We start from the raw sequence: 6923 nt of genomic DNA on the forward strand, positions 1-6923 counted from the left end.
TCTGGGACCGCCCCATTCCTCAGACTGTTATGTTCATTATAGTCCACAAATAAGTGAGATCATATGATACTTGTCTATCTCTATTTGGCTTGTTTTGCGTAGGATGACACTTTCCATGTCTTCTCAAAAGATAAGGGATCTTTATTTCTTACAGCTGCATAGTACTCCATTGTGTATATGAACCAGGGCCTTTTTATCTATTCGTCTACTGATGGGCATTTAGGTTGTTTCCAGATCTTAGCTATTGTAAATAGTACTGCTACAAACATGGGGGTACATATATTCTTTCTGATTGGTGTTTCAGACTTCTTAGGGTGTATTCCTAGAAGTGGGATCACTGGGTCTGATGGAAATTGAATTTTTAATTTTTTGAGGTAACACCATACTGTTCTCCATAGTGGCTGCACCAGTCTGCATTCCCACCAGCAGTATACTAGAGTCCCCTTTTCTCTACACCCTTTCCAACACTTGTTGTTTGGTGATTTGTTGATGGCAGCCCTTCTGACAAGTGTGAGGTGATACCTCATTATTGTTTTAATTTGCATTTCTCTGATGATTAGTGATGTTGAGCATTCCTCATATGTCTCTTAGCCATTTGTATGTCCTGTTTGGAGAGGTTTCTATTTAGTTCCTCTGCCCATTTTTTAATTGGGTTCTTTGTCTTCCTTTTGTTGAGTTCTATGAGCACTCTATATATGTTGGAAATTAACCCCTTATCTGATATGTCATTGGCAATTATGCTCTCCGATACAGTGGGTTGCCTTTCCATTTTGATGATTGTTTCTTTTGCTGTGCAGAAGCTTTTGAGTTTGATGTAGTCCCATGCATTCATTTTCTCCTTTGTTTCTGTTGCCTTAGGTGATGTATCAGTGAAAATTCTGCTGCGTATAATGTCTGAAATTTTGTTGCCTACATTTTCTTCTAGGATTTTTATGGATTCATGAGTCAGATTTAAGTCTTTTATCCATTTTGAGTTTCTTCTTGTGTATGGTGTAAGTTATGGTCTAGTTTCATTTTTTTTTTTTTGCATGTAGCTGTCCAATTTTCCCAACACCATTTATTAAAGAGGCCGTCTTTACTCCACTGTATGCTCTTGACACCTTTGTCAAATATTAATTGAGCATATTGTCTTGGATATATTTCTGGGTTCCCTGTTTTGTTCCACTTGTCTATATGCCTGTTCTTGTGCCAGTACTAGGCTATTTGAATTACAGTGGTTTTGTAGTATAACCTGAAATCTGGTAATGTGATCCCTCCAACTTTGTTCTTCTTTTTCATGATTTCTGTGGCTATTTGGGGGTTTTTTTGGTTCCATATGAACTTTTGAAGTGTTTGTTCTAGTTCTGTGAAGTATGTCATTGGTATTTTGATGGGGATTGCATTGGATTTATAGATTGCTTTGGGTAGTACGGGCATTTTAATGATGATAGTTCTTCCAATCCATGAACAAGGTATGTGCTTCCACTTTTTTATATCTTCCTCTATTTCTTTTTTAAATAACCTGTAGCTTTCTGCGAATAGGTCCTTTATTTCTTTGGTTAAGTTTATTCCTAAGTATCTTAATTTTTTTACCTCACTGGTAACTGGGATTGTTTTCTTAGTTTCTCTTTCTGTGAGTTCATCATTGGTGTATAAGAATGCCATCGATTTCTTGACGTTAATTTTGTATCCTGCTACTTTGCCAAATTCATTTATTAAGTCTAGTAAACTTTTGGTGGAGTCTTTGGGGTTTTCTATGTACAGTATCATGTCATCTGCAAATAATGACAATTTCACTTCCTCCTTTCCAATTTGGATCCCTTTCATTTTTTCTTCCTGTCTGATTGCTATGGCTGAGACTTCCAGTACGATGTTAAATAAGAGTGGTGAACGTGGGCATCCTTGTCTTGTTCCTGTTCTTAAGGGAAATGCTTTTAGTTTTTGCCCATTGAGTATGATGTTGGCTGTAGGTTTTTCATATATGGCCTTTTTTATGTCTAGATATGATCCTTCTATTCCCACATTGCTGAGCGTTTTTATCAGAAGTGGATGCTGGATTTTGTTGATTGCTTTTTCAGCATCTATTGATATGATCATGTGGTTTTTATTCTTCATTTTCTTTATGTGGTGTATCACATTTATTGATTTGCGGATATTGTACCAGCCTTGCATCCCTGGGATAAATCCCACTTGGTCTTGGTGAATAATTTTTTGATGTATTTCTGGATGTGATTTGCTAGTCTTTAGATACTATTTAAGTATTATTTTTTTCCTTTTTTCTTTTCTTTTTTTTTTATCCTCACCCGAGGACATTTTTCCATTTTTTGTTCGGGTAGAGTGGGAGGGAGAGAGAGGAACAGAGAGAGAGAGAGAAACATTGATGTGAAAGGAACACATCGAGTGGCTGCAACCCACACAACCAACCAGGGCCGGGGACAAACTGCAACAGAAGTATGCGCCCTTAGCGGTAACCGAACCCGGGTCTCTCAGGATCGCAGGCCAACGCTCTAACCGCTGAGCCAAACCGGCCAGGGCTATTTAAGTATTATTAATCTTTACACTGAAGCTGAACAAAAAATAAATTAATAAATTAATTAAGAAAATAAAAATTTACATAAGAAATAAAAAATATAGTAAGACAATACAGCAGAGAGAAAACAAAAGGAAGAGGTTGAAAAGGAAACACTACAACTCTGTTATCCAACAAATGTCTACATTGAAAATTCCAAGAAATCCACAGAAAAGCTTCTAGAACTAATAAATGAGTTTACCAAGGTCACAAGATACAAGATAATTTCTTAAGTAGATATATAAAAAAAATCACAGGATACAAGATAGAGACATAAATAAATCTATAAAAATAAACCTTCTTTTTCTCCATTCTGACAGTGACTATTTATATTAATAATGTTTTTTATTTTTATTTTCTGTATTTGATAATGTTTTGACATCTTAAGGGACTTGATGTATAGAAAAAGATTGTCCCACTCAGGACTAGCTAATTCCTAAAGACAGCAAACAAGCTACTGTCTTTTGAGCACACTTTTTATATACAAACCAATTAATCCTGAGGCTATATCCCCAATCACTTGCTTTATCTAATTCTCACACACCAACCCAGTATTTCTTCTCCTCTAGTCACCCAAGGGCTAATTACAGAACAACTCTACATCATCCGTATGGTCTAGAGCTCACTGAAATTATTCAAATCATCTAATCCTAAATTTATTCTCACTTCTCTGTGCTGCTCCCCTCATTCCTTTCTGTAGAGAACAAAATAGAGGCTTTGGTCCATGTTCTTTTCCCTTTGCCCTTTCTGCCTCTTGACTGACCCAGGTGCTTCTTCATGTGGTCCTGCATGGCATGTCATGTTTGCTCTTTCTAGGGATTTCTGAGTTTCTTACTTCATGAAAATAATTTTTGTGTCACAAAGCTGCATGTGCATAACTGATTAGAGTAAATCCCAGATACATTTGAACATAAAGTAAAATTTTTATAACACATTTATGAATTGATACACTGTAAAAATAGAAAGATTATTAAAATGTCAGTTATTCTGAAATTGATCTACAAGCTCAGCAAAATTACAATCAAAGCCCTAGCATAAACTTTTTGTACATATTGATAAACTGAATTTAAATTATATGGAAAGGTGAGTCCCAGATATGGTGGCAGTCTGCTGCCCCAGGGAAGGGCTTACTAAAGGAACACCACCCTCCTACAGCAAGTCTGTCCAGGAGAAAGCTGCCCCTCTTGCTTGAGATGCCAAACAATTCAGTTCTTCCCCATATGTCTCTGGTGCCTTTCAAGCTGCCTCCCCAATGCTGGAGCTCAGAGGGAGCAAGTCTGATCCATGAAGGCTCAAGAGAAACCAGTCAAAAGGAAATATCCATCTGTGATGTTTGCCAGTTTGGTGCAGAATGTGATGAAGATGCCGAGGATGTCTGGTGCGTGTGCAACATTGACTATTCTCAAATCAACTTTAATCCCCTCTGTGCTTCTGATGGGCAATCTTATGATAATGCATGTCAAATCTAAGAAGCATCATGTCAGAAACAGAAAACTAAAGTCATGTCGTTGGGTTGATGTAAAGATAACACAACCACAACTACTAAATCTGAAGATGGACATTATGCAAGAACAGATTATGCAGAGAATGCTAACAAATTAGAATAAAGTGCCAGAGAACACCACATACATTACAATGGTTTCTGCATACAAGGGAAGTGCGAACATTCTATCAATATGCAGGAGCCATCTTGCAGGTGTGATGCTGGTTATACCGGACAATACTGTGAAAAAAGGACTACAGTGTACTGTATGTTGTTCCCGGCCCTGTATGATTTCAATACATCTTAATTGCAGCTGTGATTGGAACCATTCAGATTGCTGTCATCTGTGTTGTGGTCCTCTGCACCACAAGGAAATGCCCCAGAAGCAACAGAATTTACAGACGGAAGCAAAATACAGGGCACTACAGTTCAGACAACACAACAAGAGCATCCACAAGGTTAATCTGAAGGGAGCATGTTGCACATTGGCCAGACTACCAAAAGCTTGGACCACACAATACAGTATTATAGACAAAAGAATAAGACAAGAGATCTACATATGTTGCCTTGCATTTGTGGTAATCTACATCAATGAAAACATGTACTACAGCTATATTTGATTATGTATGAATATATTTGAAATAGTACACATTGTCATTATGTTTTTTTGTAATTTAAATAAACTATTTCTATCACACAAAAAATAAATTATATGGAAAGGCAAAGAAGTGAGAATAGACAAAATAATTTTGAAATAGAAGAATAAAGATGAAGGACTCTACCTGATTTTTAAGATTTACTATACATATATATAATTAAGATAGTATAGTGTTGGCAAAAGGATAGACAAACATTTCATCAGCCCAGAATAGAGTACCCAGAAAGATACCTATATGACCAAATTATTTCTTAAAAGTTGCAAAGATAATCCAATCTCTTTTCAATATATAGCTAAAGTGATTGAACATTTATATGCAAAAACAAAGAAATGCCACAATCTAATTTACAGCTAAAAAATTATAATAATTCCAAATGGATGAAAGATCTAAGTGATGATAACTATACAAGTTGTTAAAAAAAAGCCAAACTCTTTATAATCTTGAGTTAATCAATAGTTCTTAAATATAATACTAAACATGTTATCCATAAAATAAAATGTTGATAAAATTGAACTCTATCAACCTCAGAAACTTTGCTCTCTGAAAGAAACCAGTAAGAAAATGAAGTGACAAGCCATAGACAGAGAGGAAATATTTAGAAATCACATCTGACAAAGAACTTGTATTGGGAACATAAAAAAAACTCTCAAAACTCAACAGTAGCAAAGGAAACAATACATTTAAAAATGAACAAAAGCTTTCACCAGATACTCCATTAAAAACACAAAATAAATATATGAGAAGATGCTTACCCTAACTAGTCATTAGGAAAATGCAAATTAAAACCACAATAAGCCTGGCTAGTGTGGCTCAGTGGTTAAGCATCAACCCATGCACCAAGAGGTCTCTGGTCAGGGCACATGCCCAGGTTGTGGGCCAAATCCCCAGTGTGGGGCATGCAGGAGGTGGCCAATCGATGTTCTCTCTTATCAATATTTCTAGCGCTCTCCCCCTCTCCCTTCCTCTCTCTCTAAAATCAATAAAGAAAAAAAATTAAAAAAATAAAACCACAATAAGACACTGCTACACACACATTTGTCATTTACTCAAATGAGACTGAGGTATTCATAATATACTTCTCTGCCTATCTTCTTACTTTGCCACATTAATCTTGTATGCTCTTCCTTCACTTCTTTTATCTGCTAACTTCTAGTGATCCTTTAAGACTCAACTTGAGCACCATTAATCCAAAAAATGTCTGCCCTTGGACTCCACCTTCACTCCCTCACCTGGATCTGAATTAGTGGCCTTTTTAATGTGAGATGATGGATTCTCAATTTTCATCTATCACCTCATCCATCAAATATGTAGTGCTAACTTGTTTAGAGGTTTTAGTATTCTTAACTCTGATCTCCATGAAGTCATAGATTCTGTCTTCTTCAAATGTATATCCCCATGCTTGAAGTTGTCCCAGAGGCTCCTTACACTATCCTCATTTTTTTGGATTCTTTTTTCTTTTTGCTGTTCTGAATGGGCGTTTTTTGCTTCCTTATATTCCAAATCGATGGTTTGCTCCTTGGATTTATGTACTCTATTATTGAAGCTATGTAAATTATTCTTTATTTCAGTTAAAGCCTCCTTCGTTTCTAACTGTGCAGCGATCATTTCTGACTGGTCCTTTTTTATGCTCTTGAGGCCCTCACTGAGTTCATTGAGCATCCTTATAAGCAGTATTTTGAACTCAGCATCTGTTAGGTTGCTTATCTCCATTTCGCTTAGTTCTTTTCTTGGGGTTTTGTTCTGCTCTTTCATTTGGGACCTGTTTCTTTGTCTCCTCATTTTGGCTGCTCCCTGTGTTTGTTTCAGTGTATTACTTAATGAGAGGTATGGGGCTCGCTGAGACCAGATGCTGCTCGTTTGAAAGAATTTAGGAAAAACCTGAAGCAGGATCCAAGACAGGCCAATCCTATGGTTAAGCAAGTAGCAACAGCTTGGGTGAGCTTGAAAGTTGGGTGGGGCAGGGCGGGGCCTCAGGGAGTCAGCAGGGCGGGGTTACCAGTGTGAGCCAGGTTGCTGGAGTCCCAGATATGGCTTCTGTCTGCAGCCCCAGGGAAGGGCTTACCAGAGGAACAAAGGCCTCTTACCGCACATTTGTCCCCGAGGAAGCCCCCTCTCCAGCCCTCGCTCCAGTGCCAAACATCTCAGTTCTTCCCTGTATTTCTCTGGTGCCCCTTGAGCTGCCTTCCCTCCAAGCTTAGAGGGAGAGAGTCCGATAAGTTCTTGCGGGGACCTT

The 6923-nt window shown here is 37.5% G+C and overlaps 1 pseudogene; it reads left to right on the forward strand.

Annotated features, from left to right (window-relative positions):
- LOC118619651 overlaps positions 1-4499 on the forward strand; it is a 65070-nt pseudogene extending 60571 nt beyond the window's left edge.
- Positions 4500-6923: the final 2424 nt, after the last annotated feature.

Source organism: Molossus molossus, unplaced genomic scaffold (assembly GCF_014108415.1).
Source record: "Molossus molossus isolate mMolMol1 unplaced genomic scaffold, mMolMol1.p scaffold_m16_p_7, whole genome shotgun sequence".
In the NCBI taxonomy this organism is placed as follows: domain Eukaryota; kingdom Metazoa; phylum Chordata; class Mammalia; order Chiroptera; family Molossidae; genus Molossus; species Molossus molossus.